The 17,290-nt window shown below is 40.7% G+C and overlaps 1 protein-coding gene across 1 annotated transcript in view; it reads left to right on the top strand.

Annotated features, from left to right (window-relative positions):
• The first annotated feature begins 474 nt into the window (after positions 1 to 474).
• The window catches only part of DENND4A (DENN domain containing 4A), a 138,119-nt gene continuing 121,303 nt past the window's right edge, over positions 475 to 17,290 (top strand). Inside the window, exon 1 of the mRNA XM_003267112.4 lies at positions 475 to 753. The gene's annotated coding sequence lies outside the window, so the exon portion shown is untranslated. The remainder of the gene's footprint in view (positions 754 to 17,290) is intronic.

Genomic DNA, 17,290 nt, shown 5'->3' with positions numbered 1-17,290 from the left:
GCTTTACCTTTATCTCTTGGGACTGAAACCTACTCGGCGGCTGCTAACCCTTAAGGGAGTTTCCTGGAGAATCTGAGCACCCTTGGTGGAGGAGCAGCAGCTGCTCAGACCTACGAACCAAGCAAGGCAATCTCAGGACTCCCAGAGTGCCGGGGAGGAAAGAAGAAACAGGTCAGTTAGCGCGAACTGGATTCTTGTGCCTCTGGGTGACGAAAGGTGAAGGGATTGTACGCTTCGCCCACGCCAGCCTGGGGCTTGGGATCTCCTGACCCGACCGGGAACCACGGTGCGTTTCCCCAACTACACCGCACGTCACGGGCTAGGGCGATTTAGTCCCACCCACCTTCTCCGCCCCATCGTCAGTTTGGCGCTAGGACCCCACGACCCTCAACCCGGCCCTCTCCTCCCACTCGGGCCAGATCTGGCCTTCGATTGGTGCTCGCGGGCGAGATTCCCGCCCCCGCCCCTTCCGTCATTGCCAAGATGGCGCCGGTCGCGGTGGCCGCGGCGGCTAGAGTCGGAGAAAGAGGCGGAGGCAGTGGCTGCCGCGAGGGGAGGGGGAGTCCCGTCTGACTGAGACGGCAGGCCTGGGCGGGCGGGGGTGCCGCGGAGGGCGGAGCGCCGGGCTGGGATGAGCTAAGCGGGCTCAGAGCGCCGCGGCATTCAGCCCCTCGTGTCCCGCTACCGCGCGTGAGGGAATCCGGCGCCGCTCTCCAAGCTCGATCCGCTGCTCGCATGGGAGCCAGCTGGGAGGTGAGTGCAGGGGCGGCGACCCGGGCAGCGGTGGCAGGTGGAGCTGTCACGGCCCGGAGAGGTGACAGCCGGGGACGCGGGAGCGGGGCGGGCGGGTTCGGGGAGGCGGCACGGATGGCCGCGACCTCCGCCCGAGAGCTCCTGAGATCCGGGAGGTGCTCCGCGGCTCGGTCCGCCCCGGGATGGCGCGGCGGTGCTGAGAGTAGCACCCGCGTCTCTGCGTCGGACGCGTGGGGGGCTTCTGTGTTTTCATTCCAGATTTTCTATTCCAGGCTGGCCTGGGGCTGTTGTTATTTGGGAGTGGGGGCGGGGAGGGGGAGGTCCTGGATCTGGGATTTTGACAAGCCTGTTACGTAAGTCGGAGGTGGCTTCCCGGAATCCCACCTGCTCGGTATCTGAGACAGGCGGCGGGGGGAGCCCGGGGTGCCTGCAGGCCCACTTTTCCTCCCAGGGTCTGTCCAGCCTTCCCCGGCCCGCGGGCACGGGTTCTGCGTGAGCGCGGCCAGCGTCCAAGTTGGCCAGTTTTTTTGTAGTCTTTTGGGGGGTGGGGGGTGGGGGAAGGGAACGGTTCCAGGTTACCACCATTCCCTTTGAAGTTTATTGCTTTCTGGAGATGGGGGGCAGGAAAAACAGTAAAAAGCTTGTGTCCTAAAATTGGGTCGCAGCGACAGCTTTTCATTATCTTGCTTTTAAATGACAGATGTGCTGGAAGATTTTTGTTGTTGTTCCAATGTGCTTTTAATTCAAACGTATGGTTACGCCTAGAGCCATAGAGAGAGGTTTTTGTCTTATAGGACAGTTATTTCTTGTTTGCAACAGCAGGAGAGGCATCAGTCAACAGGCATGTATTTATTTGAGGAGAAAACGCGTGTCAGCCAACTAGAGACCCGTGAGGGCAGAAATTGTATTACTCTGTGAATATGTTATTCTTTAAAATGTATTATACGTTAATGAAAAGAATAGCCCGAATGTAAAAGAAGCAGTTTTACAAGATTACAAGCTGTTATTTGGTGTGTATATAGTCTCATTCTATTTTCTGTTTACCCTAGTCTACCTCTTCTCTCCTTGGGGGAGGAGGTGGAGACACCTGTAAACAGCGTAGCCCCGGTTACGCTAATCTATTGTAGTACATTTGGGATTATTTTAAAAAGTATTCTGGGGGACCTAAGATTGGGTAATAAGTAAGGACTCTTGAGCAAGTTATTCAGTTTATGTTGATAGCGGTTCTGGGATTCGACTTCTGAAAACTTAAGTATACAAAATTTCTGAGCTGTTTGAACCCTGTTTGAACTTAAAATAAAATATTATATTTGGCTTCTTTTTTGGAAACTTTGTTTTGGGCAGAATTAAACATTTTCGGCAATTTTTACTTCATTTTCACAATTTCCCTTTGAACCACAGCTCTCAGTAGGAGTCCAGAATAGCATATGTTATCATCATCATTATATATAATATGTTACATAATTTTCTTTTTCTGAATGATTAAACATAGACCTACTTCACTGTGGAGTTTAATTTTTGTTTTGTATTATTTTTTAAGCCCCTTCCGTTCTGGGATCACTGTGGAATTTTATAACAATGTACTTGCTAAGAAAGTTAATTGATCTTGATACCAGTCGCAAATTGGGAATAAATATAAATAAATTTTGGCCCAAGTTTTAAACTTATATACACAAATTTACATTTTTGAAAATTGGTGAAGCAATATGAATTTTTTGTCTGTGCAAGAGAGCTAGGAAGTTGATGCTGATTTGTTCTGAACTTTTCCACATGAATTACCACTGGTTTAAAGAGTTATTGATTCTCAAGTTCCTGGAACTGTTGTCCTATTTCTGGTAACTTGAATAGTATTTAGTATAATTGGGAGGCTGGAAGAAGTAAGAGACTGCATGACATTTATTAATTCATTAAAAAAATTATGGCAGAATTGTAAAATAAAATTAGCTGGGATTAATAGAATTGTAAAATAAAAGTAGCTGGGACTACAGGCGTGCACCACCGTGCTTGGCTAATTTTTGTATTTTTTGAGACGGGGTTTCGCCATGTTGCCCAGACTGGTTTTGAACTTGTGAGCCCAAGCAATCTGCCAGCCTTGGCCTCCCAAAGTGCTGAGATTACAGGCATGAGCTACCGCACCTGGCCAGTTATTAATCTTATAACTGCTATTATAAAACTTGGTTTTCCACTGAGTGGTATTAGTTACATTATATTTTGTTGTTTGCAGAATTTTTCAAAGCATTCTGTGTCCTACAAAACCTAGTTAAAGCACTGATGCAGATAGAGGTGTTTGGTATATAATAAATCTTGTGCTATTCCTACTTAAATAGATGGTGCGTTCTAGGTGGAAAACAAAAGTTGCTCTAGCAGGAAAATTGACTTGTTATTCTTGCCTTCTCTGATGTCAGAGACTTATTTTTGTGGGATTTTTCCTTTTTCCTACCACAGGTAGAAGAAGAGTGACTGAGAATAGCTGATACATTTTTCTTCCTTTCTTATTTATTTATTTATTTTTTTATCTAATACCCTAGAATGATTCTTTATTCAGTAGAATTTGTGGGAGGATGCTGGGGGTGGAGGGAGTCAAGCACACCACACTTTATTATTGTATATCATAGTTATCACTTTGAATTCTACAAGACCAATGTAGAAATGTACTTTTAAGAAGTGATTAGGCCCTATGAGGTGGCTCACGCCTGTTATTACAGCCCTTTGGGAGGCCAAGGCGGGAGAATCCCTTGAGCCCAGGAGTTTGAGACTGCCCTGAGTTATGATTGTGCCACTGCACTCCAAACTGGGCAACAGAGTAAGATCCTGTCTCAAAAAACAAAAAGTTTTTTTAAAACTTAGCATTTTATAACAGTGGAACAATTTTAATAGTCAAATGCATTATAATATGGGAATGGTGAAATTAATGATTCTTATATTATTATTATACAGCTTCTAAAAATCATTTTAAAAATGTACTGACATAAGAAAGTACAATATAATGTTAAGAGAAAAATTAGAATATAAAGAAACATATACATGTAAATGGCAAAAAGATTTGCAGGAGACATATAAAATAGTAAGAGATGTTATCCCTGGGTGATAGGATTATGGGTAATTTTTATTTTAGTTTTTATGCTTTTCTCTGTTCTGAATAATTACTACTTTTTTTTTTTTTTTGGAGATAAGGCCTGGCTCTATCACCCAGGCTGGAGTGCAGTGGTGCGATCTCAGCTCACTGCAACCTCCACCTCCTGGGCTCAAGCCATCCTCCCACCTTGGCCTCTTAAGTAGCTGGGACTACAGGCGTGCACCACCATGCTTGGCTAATTTTTGTATTTTCTGAGATGGGATTTTGCCATGTTGCCCAGACTGGTCTTGAACTCGTGAGCCCAAGCAGTCTGCCTGCATTGGCCTCCCAAAGTGCTGGGATTACCGCACCTGCCAGTTATTACTTTTATAATTACAAAGAAGACATTGAAATATTTTCAAGGGTCATAGGAGAAAATACTGAAAATCCCAAATAACTATTGCTACAGTAGGAAGACTATCTTAAGATTCATTGTTAGCAAAACTAACCCAAAATATCATGCTTATTTGCATTACACAATAATAGACACAACTTGTAATTTAGATGAAGGTGTTCTCTTAACCAGCACTGGCCAGGCGCAGTGGCTTACGCCTGTAATCCGAGCACTTTGGGAGGCCGAGGCGGGCGGATCACAAGGTCAGGAGATCGAGACCATCCTGGCTAACACGGTGAAACCCTGTCTCTACTAAAATACAAAAAATTAGCTGGGTGTGGCGGCGGGCGCCTGTAGTCCCAGCTACTCGGGAGGCTGAGGCAGGAGAATGGTGTGAACCTGGGAGGTGGAGCTTGTAGTGAGCCGAGATCACGCCACTGCACCCCAGCCTGGGCGACAGAGCGAAGACTCTGTCTCAGAAAAAAAAATAAATAAAATAACCAGCACTAACCTTGTAATACTTTTACATATGTGGATTTTTGTGTCATTAAACATTGCTTCTCTCCAAGTTTTTTCTTTCCTCCACCAAAGCTGTTCTGTGTTGACAGTGCCACCTATTGATGGATTCCTCTTAGTCATTTCCCCATTACTTCATCAGTCAGTAGGCAATGGTCTTTGATTATGAGATGCCAGATAATTTGCTAGTTACTGAGATTACAAAGGTAAATAAATGAATAGTGATTTCTGCCCTCAGACTCTGGGTCAGAATGCTTTTTTTGCTTTTTGGACCATCAGTACATATTGTGTACTCGGCTTTTCCTGTTTCTCTGCCAATAGCCTGGCACCTCAGGCAGTATTTTTTTCCTGGTGCTCATATCCTTTTGTAACTTTCTTCATGGGAAGGTATGCTGTGAGTTCTAGACAACAAATTTACAAATAAATTTTTGAAACGTTACTTGATTGTAGGTTTGGGAATCCTATATTTAGAAGGGCTGCATATATATTCATCTATGGCCGTTATTATTTTTAAAATGTGTGACACTTTCTTAGTTCCTTCTTTGTGCTTCCTTCTGTTAAAAATCACAAGTAGAAAGCAAGAGAGAGAAGAGACAAAAGATAAAGAGGTAGAAAGATATCAAGGGAATTTTCCTACTAGTGTTATACTTTATTTTCACTGAGAATAGTGAGTCATTAAAATGTATAGTAAGAGAGATACTGTTTCTGATATACTTTGTTAAAACCTGTCTCCCTTGATCTGTGTAAAAATGTGTTTCCATATGTATGTTAAAGTGTATATACATACATAAGCTCACACAGTTTAGCTGTTTTTGTTTTCAAATGAAAGCTGAAATATGAAGATCAGAACTTTATTAAATTTCCTAACTTTATTGTAATATTGTTTTGTAGATGAGAGATTTTTATTTTTGAAAAGTTTTAAAAATAAATAGCAAAAATGTATACACCCACATACCCACATATAAAATGTTAACATATTTCATTTTTGCTTCAGATATATATTTAATTTAAAATAACTATTTATATCATAGTTATCACATTGAATTCTAAAAGAGCAATGTAGAACTTTATACTTTTCTTGAATATCACAGATCGTGTTAAAGTCCCTTTTGTTCTCCCCAGTTTTATCCTCCTCACCTTCATCTCCCCTCCCAGAGGAAATTGTTGTAATGAATTTGATTTGTATCCTTCTAGTTTATCTTTTAATAAACTATATATATGAACAATGACATGGCATTGCTTTGGGTGCTTTTGAAGAACATGTACATTGGAGTACATTTCAAATCATACTCCCTTGGTGTGAATCTTGACTCTGCTACTTAATTTTGTGACCTTAGGTAAGTTATTTAATCCTTTACGTGCCTCAGTGTCCTCATCTATCACATAGGGATGATAGAGGTGTGCACTTCATACAATTGTTGTAAAAATTAAATAAGCTTATTTGTTTTACTTATTTTTATTAATTTTTTTTTCTTTTTAGAGACTGGGTTTCATCATGTTGCCCAGGCTGGTCTCAAACTCCTGGGCTCAAGCGATCCTACCGCCTTGGCATCCCAAAGTGCTGGGATTACAGGCATGAGCAACTGTGCCTGGCCTAAATGAGCTAATTTATATAAGGTGGTTAAAACTGAGCCTGGTACTAAAAAAAAACATGTATGTTCTAGTAAGTTTAAGCAGCTATTAATATGATTATGTCATGGTATAATGGATTTTAAAGCTTGCTTTTTTCATTTTATTTTTTTCCGCCCTCAATCCTTGTTGACACTGTAGGTCTAGTTCATTTATTTACACAGCTGTATAGTGTTCCAGTGAATGAATATATACAATTTATCATTTCCTCTATTGATGAGCATTTAAATTGTTTTCATTTTTTATCTATTATAAACATTGCCTCATGAATATTCTTGTAGCTCCTGAAGCAACATGCCATAGTTTCTCCAGGTCATATACCTGACTGTCAAATTGCTGGGTCCTGGGATATAAATATTTTTCCCTTTATAAGATATTTATAGGATATTGCAAACAATTTCTGTTTTTCATATCCTTGCCAGCAGTTAGTGTTATCAAATTCTTTGATTTCTTACTGATTTGTAAGTTTTTTTGTTTTTAGGTATTTTCAGGATAGTTACAAATGTTAGGAAAACTTATTTTTATTTGGCTTTTGAAGTTTCCAGATCTCTTGAACAGTGACCAATATGGACCCAAGTTACTGTAATTTTGTCCTATAGTATATATTGTTGATAGTGAGCTTTCCAATGTACTTTCTCCTAGTATGTTTAGTTATGTTCCTTTTCTGAGACCATGAGAAAGTGTTTCAGTGTTTCAGAATTCAATGTGATAACTATTATATACATAGTTATTTTCTATTAAATATATATCTGAAGCAAAAATGAAACATGTTAATGCTTCATACATGAGTATGTGAGTGTATACTACATTTTTCGGTAATTTTATTTTTAAAACTTTTCAAAAATAAAAATGTCTCATGTACAAAACAATATAACAACAAAAAGAATTTAATAATTTTTTTTTTTTTTTTTTTTGGAGACAGGATGTTGCTCTGTCACCCAACTTGGAGTGCGGTGGTGTGATCATGGCTCACTGCAACCTCAACCCCTTGGGCTCAAATGATCCTCCTACCACAGCCTCCCGAGTAGCTGGGACTACAGGCACATGCCACTATTCCTGGCTAACTTTTTTTTTTTTTCTTGTAGAGACTAGGTTTTGCCATGTTGCCCAGGCTGGTCTCAAACTATGTGCCTGCCTTGGCCCCCCAAAGTGCTGGAATTATAATCGTGAGCCACCATGCCCAGCCTTTATAAATTTCTGATCTTTGTATTTCGGCTTTCATTTAGAAACAAAAAAAATATTTACCACTACAAAAGCCGTGTGGAATTTTTTTTTTTTTGGAGACAGAGTCTCGTTCTGTCACCCAGGCTGGAGTGCAGTGGTGGCTCACTGCAACCTCTGCCTCCCAGGTTCAAGCAATTCTTGTGGTTCAGCCCTCCCAAGTAGCTGGGACTACAGGCATACACCACCATGCCTTGCTAATTTTTGTATTTTTTGTTAGAGGTGGGGTTTCACCATCTTGGACAGGCTGGTCTTAAACTCCTGACCTAAAGTGATCCTCCCGCCTTAGGCTCCCAAAGTGCTGGGATTACAGGCATGAGACACCGTGCCCGGCCCAGGTGGAATTTTTATTAATACAATTAGTACCACAGTTTTGCTTTAGTCCCAAATTTGAGTGGCCTCCTACCTGCTTGGAGGAGGGTTTTCTGCTCCTGTAGTGCTTACCAGTTAAGGAATCAAAATGTGCACATAAAAAAATGACTTATAGGCACTTACACATACAGTATTATAAATGGTTCATCAATGTTGAGATTATTTTGCACAATACTACCTGTATTTCTGTTTTTGTCCAACCCACTATACATGACTTAAAGGACTAAAATCAGATTGGTTAAGGCAATAACTTCCCCATATTTTTATTACTTTTATTTAATTTGAATAAATGTTTTCTTATAGACTATGTTTAGATTTACAGAAAAGTTACAGAGTTAAGGTATACCTTGCACCCAGTTTCCCCTATATATATATTTTTTTGTAATAAATGGGGGTCTCGTCATGTTGCCAATATCTGACATTTCAATGTTAAATTTGTCACCGTTAAGGAACCAATATTAGTACATTACTACTAACTAAAATTCATTTATTTGGATTTTGTTAGTTTTTACCTAAGGTTCTTTTTTGGTTCCAGGATCCTATCCAGAATACGACAATACATTTAGTTAACATCTTTCCTTAGCCTGTCTGGGCTGTGATGGCATTTCAGACTTTCCTTGTTTTTGATGACTTTGATAGTTTTGAGGAGTATTGGTCAGGGATTTTGTAGAATGTCCCTCAGTTGGGGTTTGTTTGATGTTTTCTTCATGGTTAGACTGGGATTATGGGTTTGGGGGAGGACAGTCACAGAGATAAAGTGCCACTCTCATTGCATCATATCAAGGGGAAATATTATCAGTACGGCTTATCACTGATATTGTTAACCTGGGTCACCAGGCTGAGCTAGTGTTTGCCAGGTTTCTCTACTGTGATGTTTTCCCATACTCTTCTTTTTGGAAACAAGTCATTAAGTGTAGACCACACTCAGTATATACACTATAGTATAGTGTATATACCTGAGGTTTAGTCAGTGGGTCTGTTTTCTTAAAGGGGAGCTGTCTATAAAATTATTTGGAATTCTTCTGCTATGGATAGTCTTTTTTTCTTCCCTGTTTATATATTTACTCAACCATTTATTTATGTATGGACTCATAGATGTTTATTTTATACTTGGGGTCATAATCCTATACTACTTTATTTATTTTGTTGCTCAAATTGTTCTACCAATAGGACATACTCCATTGTTTTGTTTTTTGAGTACTTCCTTACTTTCTGGCACTACAAGAAGTTCCAGACTCATCTTGTATATTTCCTGCCCCAGCCCTAGAATCAGCCATTTTTCCAAGGATCCCTGGTTCTGTTTTTTGGTGAACCCTGTGAGAAACCAAGAGCTGGTTACTCAGTGTGCTCATTGCTGTTGGAATATCATGACTTCTAGGCCTTTTCAGTGTATAGACCTGGAAAATATATGCATGTATACACATATATAACTATTATCTGTATCTGTATTGAGGTAAACATGAGTTCATACTGATGTCTTTGACTATCAGTACTATATAGTTCATTTTAGCATTACTCTGTTATCTATTACCTCCCTCTCCAAAAGTCAGAAATCTGGCTCAGCCATCTGACATCCATTAACTTATTTGTTCAGTCCCATCGTCCATGTACAGCACTTTTAGAATTGTTAACCTGTATCTCCATGAGAAATGCCTTTACCAAAAAAGAGCAGTGCTTATGTACAGTTCTTTTTGTTGTTAGAGTTTCCAGTTTCAAGTTTCCCAAAGTTACTTAAATCAAACCTTTTCCCCTGACATCTGTATTTTAATTTTATTTTTTAATAAATTGATCTAAATTACATAGTAATTATATATAAAGCTTATAAAAAATTTACCTTGCTCAACTAAAGATCTTTAGCTTCAGATGTGTTTTTTTTCCTCCGAACTTTTGTGGCCAAAAAAAAAAAAAAAAGATCCCTTCCATCAGTAGTATTTCCTGAGGTTTAGTCAGAATAGCACTTCTTCATTTGGTTGTTAGTTGACATCTTTACATTTGGACTAAGAATTATTATTGCTTCAGAGATTTTTAGTGGTACATATTGATAAATGCTCTTTAATAGAGCATTAAGATTACTGCAACTAAACAAATATGTAATAATATTTGAGCACTTAAAATGTACCTGTATTCTTGTAGTAACTTTGTATGTTTTAGCTAATGTAACTCCCCCAAGAAGTCTATGAGGTAAATAATTATTTTGACATTTTGACCATTTATTTTTATTTTATTTTTTGTTTTCAGAGTATGTGTATGTGTGTGTGTTATTTCGCCCATTTTAAAGATGAAGAAGTTAAGACACAGAGAGGTTAAACAACTTTCCGAGGCCACATTGCCAGTAAATGACAAAGCTGCAGTTTGCAACCAGTCTGATTGTGGAGCCTGCACTCTTAATCACTTTGGCATATTATCTTTAAATAAATAAGAAAAGTTCGAAGAGTAGTAAGGGTTATGAAGGAAGTAAAACAGGGTGATCTGAGAGAATGAACGAAAGAGGGTCCTTAGAGTACTTCTTGGGGAAGCCATCTCTTGGGAGATTGACACTCAACAAGCAAGAAGGAGCCAGAAATGTGAAGAGCTAAGTGAGGAAAGAGGAATATCAAGTGCAAAGCCTTGCAATGCAAAGGGGCCTGGGATGTTTGAGAGCAGAAAGGCACCTGATGTGGCTAGGTGTAGTGAACAAGGGTGAAAACAGTCTATGAGGGCCTGTAACACTTATTATATGTGAGGTCCCATGTAGTACATTGTTCAGTATTCACAGTCATCTATCTCAGTTTTGCAGATGAGAAAATTGATAGAGTTGTTTGTATCAACGACAAGGGCCCTTGTGGGGCCCTAAAATCCTTTTTCTCTTATTTACTCTTTATCCCACTGTAGTTTAATTTCTACTTTTTCATATCACTAAACTTGCTCTTGTAAAGTAACCAGTGACAATAATACTTTCTCAAGAAACTCTGCCCCATGACTTCCACTATGCCATCCCCTTTTGTGTATTGTCTGCCTGTCCCATAAACAGTGGTGTTTCTGAGTTGGCCAGTTGCTCTTCTTAGCCTTCACATTGTTCTAAGTTACAGTTATCCCTATAGTTTCAGTTACCATGTATCTACCCATTACTCCCCAGGCCATTTTTTCCAGCATCAGTGTCTTTCCAAAGCATCAGATTAGATTATTTTATTTATCGTCTTCACTTCAACTCTTCTTGTCCAAACTGTACTTTATTTACCTATCTATAGTTTTTCTTTCAAAGACATCATTGACTACTGTTGACTTCATCAACCAAGGAAGAAACTTTGAAATCATTCATGATTTCTTCCATCTCCCTCTCTCTCTCTCATTCCTTACATCCATTTATTTACTGAATTCTGCTGCATTTATCTCCTGAATATTTTTTGGATCAGTCACTTCCCCAGCATCTTGTTCCAACTTCTGCGTTATTAGGAACTATTTCATTACCTTTTCATAGTTTTCCTGTCTTCAGTTTTATCTCCTTGAGATTCACCTTCTGAGAATTGCTAGAATGGTATGTTTGAAACATAAACCTGAAAATTCTTTATTGACTCCCCATTGTCAACATGATAAAGTTTTAATATGTCATTAAAACTCTCCATGACTTGGCTTCTACCTGGTTCTCTAATCTTAACACTAGTAATTTCTGCCTTCTACTTTCCACTCCACCTCTGCAGAGCTACTTTTTGAAGATTTGCTGAATATACGTACTATTTCTGGATTGTTGACCATTGCTTATGTAGTCCTTCTGCCTGGAATGCCTTTGTTTCCTCCTTCCTTTTTCTTTTGCCTACCTAACTCCTTTACAACTTTTAGGACTCAGCCGGGCATTACTTTCTCTAGAACGCCTTCTCAGATCCATGCTCTTACCTGGATAATTGGGTCCCTCCTGGAATAATCTATTGGTAACTATGTTATAGCTCAAGCACCCAGACCAGAGATGGCACTCAGTAAGAATTTATGGAATGAACTATAGTATTGGAGAAGCAGGATAAAGTAGTTGGCTCCAGACCCAGACTGCCTGGGATTGAAACCTGACTTTGCTGTTTGACTGTGTTAACTCTGTGTACCTCATTTTCTTCCCTGTAAATGGGGTTAATGATGCCTTCATAAGGTATTTGTGAAGCTTAAGTTTGCTAGTGCAAGTAAAGTACTTAGAACAAGGCCTATGACTAATATTCAGTAAGTAAGCTATTATAACTATGGTTGCCCTTAAATATTTTAATTTATGTATCTTCTCCACCAGGCTATGAATTAGTGAATGAAACAATTAACTAAGTAATCCTGGGTTTTAAAATGAAAGACACAACCCTAGCTTTTGAAAATGTCATGGCAAGTTGACCATTAGTCTTTCTAGGAGGTCCAACATTTGGTGTCCTGTCACAAATTTGAAATTGGCGTCGATGATGATTAGTATTTCTTAATTGTACCACTTAATTAGTTGCTTATTTAAAATTCAGCATACTTTTCTTATTAATAGCACTGTTTAAACTCTAGGAATGCCCTTTACTTACTTTTAATCTTCATTTAATCTGTATTGTAGCATTTAACTAGCCTTTCCTCTTTTGGATTAAGGCATGAGGGAGGTAGCTGTACTAAGACTGTATTTTTTTATTCGGGCATAAATGAAAGCATGTTATAAAGGTTGAACAAGAGCACAGAATGGGCCTAGCCGGGTGGTGCACACCTGTAATCCCAGCACTTTGGGAGGCCAAGGTGGACAGATCTCTTGAGCCCGCAATATGTCATTAAAAATTATTGATACCTCTGCCTTCTTCCATTGTTGTAAACAGTTACAATAAATCTTTACTTAACCTTTTTTTTTTTTCCTGCTAGGTGTGATGGCTCATGCCTGTAATCCCAGTGCTTTGGGAGGCCAAGGCAGGAGGATCACTTGAGCCCAGGAGTTTGAGACTAGCCTGGGCAACATAGCTAGACCCCATTTCTCCAAAAAAAAAAAAATAAAGTCCAGACACTGTGGCTCACACCTGTAATCCCAGCCTGGCCAACATGGCAAAACCCCATCTCTACTAAAAATACAAAAATTAGCTGGGCGTGGTGGTATATGCCTGTAATCCCAGCTACTTGGCAGACTGAGGCACAAGAATTGCTTGATCCTAGGAGGCAGAGGTTGCAGTGAGCTGAGATCACGCTACTGCACTCTAGCCTGGGTGACAGAGTGAGACTCTTTCTCAAAAACAAACAAACAAAAAACACCAGCTAGCCAGGCATGGTAGTGTTCCCCTGTAGAGGCTGAGGTGGGAGGATCACTTGAGCCCAGGAGTTAGAGGCAGCAGTGAGCTATGATTGTGCCACACACCCCAGCCTCAGCAACAGTTTCTTGTCTTTAAAAACAAAACAAAACAAAAAAACAGCTTTTTTTCCTTCTCTCTCTTTTTTTTTTTTTTTTTTTTTTTTTTTTTTTGAGACAGAGTCTTACTCTATCTCCCAGGCTGGGGTGCAATCTTGGCTCACTGCAACCTCTGCCTCCCAGGTTCAAGCGATTCTCCTGCCTCAGCCTCCCGAGTAGCTGGGATTATAGGTGCGCACCACCATGCCTGGCTAATTTTTGTATTTTTAGTAGAGATGGGGTTTCACGATGTTGGCCAGAATGGTCTTGAACTCCTGATCCCAGACGATCCACCTGCCTTGGCCTCCCAAAGTGCTAGGATTATAGGTGTGAGCCACTGCACCTGGCCTTTTTCCTTCTCTTGAATTTGTATCTTGAGATTTCCTTCTCTTGAATTTGTATCTTGAGATTAACAAAGTTTTTTATTTCTTCTAATTTTTATTTATTTATTCTAGACATGCAGTCTCGCCATATTCCCCAGGTTGGCCTCAAATTCCTGGGCTCAAGCCATCTTACTGTCTCTGCCTTCTGAGTAGCTGAAACTGTAGGCATGCACCACCTTGTGGGGCCCTAAAATCCTTTTTATGGCAGTCAGTATTTAATTTTTCATAAACCTTTGTTTTACTCTAAGTTTAACATTTTTCATTTTTTCTGAATACCAGAACTATCTATATAATCTTGGAAAATTTCATAAAAGTACTATTCGTTTTGTTTTTATCTCTGAACTTGCTGTTCACATGTAGATTTTCCCAATCTTGCTAAGCTTTAATTACGTGAGACTGGCCAGTTTCACTCGTAAGTTTGTCTTTTTTTTGTTGTTTTTTTTTTTGAGACGGAGTCTCGCTCTGTCGCCCAGGCTGGAGTGCAGTGGCGCGATCTCGGCTCACTGCAAGCTCCGCCTCCCGGGTTCACGCCATTCTCCTGCCTCAGCCTCTCCGAGTAGCTGGGACTACAGGCGCCCGCCACCACGCCCGGCTAATTTTTTTTTGTATTTTTAGTAGAGACGGGGTTTCACCGTGGTCTCAATCTCCTGACCTCGTGATCCGCCTGCCTCGGCCTCCCAAAGTGCTGGGATTATAAGCGTGAGCCACCGCGCCCGGCCAGTTTGTCTTGTTTTAAACCTGGGAACAAGCCGGGCATAGTGGCTCATGCCTGTAATCCCAGCACTCTGGGATAAGTTTTACTGTGGGTAAAATGCTACCAAACAGCATCGCATGCTACAGAGAAATCTTTCATGAAAGGAAGAGTCAATCAATGTGGCAAATTTCGTTGTCTTCTTTTAAGAAATTGCCACAGCCACCTGAACCTTTAGCCACCACTACACTGATCAGTCAGCAGCCATCAACATCTCTAGGCAAGACCCTCCATCAGCAAAAAGATTACCACTTGCTGAAGGCTCCCATGATTGTTAGCATTTTTTACCATAAGTATTTTAAAATTAAGATATGTACTTTTTTTTTTTAGATGTAATGCAATTGCATACTTAGACTATGGTATAAATATAATGTTTTTCTTTTAGTTGTCGAATGATCCTTTTTTGAAATATTTTTCGTTGTGCTTCTTAACTAGCTGGGCGTTCCACCACACCACTGTTGATGTTGTCTATGATGCCATGAGGATGGCAGCCATCAGCACTGCAGCCCATAGACTGGGCAGTCCCCAGGATCTCTTTAATGGTTCCAGAGTTCTTTGGCTAAAGATAGGTGCCGCATCTGTCGATCAATGTTGACAGCCTCATCAAAAGTGGTATTTCCACTTAGTTTAATGTTTTTCTGTTTCTGTCTCTTGGTGCTTCTTTGAGGGCTTTGATGATCAGTGCAGAGGCAGAAGGTACCACCTCAGTCTGGGCCTGTCTGCTCTGAACAGTCAGTTTCACAGTTATCTTCAGACCCTCCCAGTCACCAGTTGCTTTGGCAATGTCATCACCAACTGTTTTTGGAGACAGACCTAGGGAACCAGTCTTTGGGGACCAGCACAGATGTGGCACTGAATTCACCCCTGGTGCACCTCAGGTATACAACTTTGATCTCATTGAGGTTGAACTTTGGTGGCATGGTGGAGGCAGCTGGTGTCAGGTGAACCCAGATTTGGGACAACTGAAGAAAGTTGCACGTTGGCCTCCTCTGAGCTGAAAGCAACATAGCTTTCTTTTTTTTTTTTGATACGGAGTCTCGCTGTGTCACCCAGGCTGGAGTGCAGTGGCATGATCTCGGCTCACTGCAACCTCTGCCTCCCAGGTTCAAGCGATTCTCCTGCCTCAGCCTCCTGAGTAGCTGGGATTACGGGCGTGTGCCACCATGCCCAGATAATTTTGTATTTTTAGTAGAGACAGAGTTTCACTGTTAGCTAGGATGGTCTCGATCTCCTGACCTCGTGATCCGCCCACCTCGGCCTCTCAAAGTGCTGGGATTACAGGCGCAAGCCACTGCATCTGGCCTGCAACATAACTTTTTATATGCACTAGGAAACCAAAAAATTCATGTGACTTCCTTTATTGTGATATTGGCTTTATTGTAGTGATGTGGAACCTAACATATAGTATTTCTGAGGTATAACTGTAATGACTGTGGCACTGGGGAACACTTTTTTTGTTTTTTTTTTTTAGGTCACTGTATTTTACCACTGAGTATTTTAGTTGAGGACTCTGAAATGTCATGTTTTTAAGATAAATGGGTGTAGATGGGTGGGGAAAACTATAGAATGTTACTTTGGCTTGTTAGATAAGACTGGCTGTTATCACCAGAGAAGAAAAACCTCACCCCCTTTTTGGTCAAAATTGTAGTAACTGATACTATTTTTCTTTAAAAAATAATTTGTTCAGATAAAGTCTAAGAAATTCCCTATTAATCTGTCATTTTTTCTGGACACCAGAACTTTGTAATACAATTTTATTCATACTCACTCATAACTACACTGAAGTCGGATTTATAGAATATTGTTTGAACCTGCTAGGTTTGGTGAATATTTTTCATTTTATTGTGCTGAGGAATATCTGAAGATACCAGCTTAACGGCCTTTTTTTCTTTTGATATGGAGTCTCCCTCTGTCGCCCAGGCTGGAGTGCATTGGCCTGATGTCAGCTCACTGCAACCTCTGCCTCCGGGTTCAAGCGATTCTCCTGCCTCAGCCTTCCAGTAGCTGGGACGACAGGTGCATCCCACCATGCCCAGCTAACTTTTTATATTTTTAGTAGAGACAGGGTTTCACCGTATTGGCCAGGCTGGTCTCGAACTCCTGACCTCATGATCTGCCCACTTTGGCCTCCCAAAGTGTTGGGATTACAGGTGTGAGCCACTGTGCCCAGCCTAACAGCCATTTTTTTAAACAAAACTTTTTTTTTGCTTCCTTGATTAACTGATATTTTGCTTTTCTTTTTTGAGGTTTGTTTAATCAATTTTTTTGTTTGTGGCCCAGTGCAGTGGCTCACACCTGTAATGCTAGTACTTTGGGAGGCCAAGGCAGGCAGGTCACTTGAGATGAGCAGTTCGAGACCAGCCTGGCTAACATGACGAAACCCCATCTGTACTAAAAATACAAAAATTAGCCAGGCGTGGTGGTGCGTGCCTGTGATCCCAGCTACTTGGGAGGCTGAGGCTGGAGAATCGCTTGAACCTGGGAGGTGGAGGTTGCAGTGAGCTGAGATCGTGGCATTGCACCCCAGCCTGGTCAACAGAGTAAGACTCTGTCTTAAAAAAAAAATTATTTGTAATTTAATAAATGTAACCTGGCTTACCCAAAAAAGGGAAATTAGTTCCCATTAGGCAAAGATGCTGGAGTTTTCACAGTACCCAATGATAGAAGTACAACCAAGACTCATGAAGGGGAAGGGAAATCAGGAACTGGAAATTTATAACCCAGGCAGCTATTTTCTTTTTTTCTTTCTTTTTTTTGAGACAGAGTCTTACTCTGTCGCCCAGGCTGGAGTGCAGTGGTGCGATCTCGGCTCACTGCAACCTCCACTTCCCGGGTTCAAGTGGTTCTCCTGCCTCAGCCTCCTGAG

The sequence above is a fragment of the Nomascus leucogenys genome, chromosome 6 (assembly GCF_006542625.1).
Source record: "Nomascus leucogenys isolate Asia chromosome 6, Asia_NLE_v1, whole genome shotgun sequence".
Lineage (NCBI taxonomy): Eukaryota > Metazoa > Chordata > Mammalia > Primates > Hylobatidae > Nomascus > Nomascus leucogenys.
This window is presented reverse-complemented; position numbering and strand designations above follow the sequence as displayed.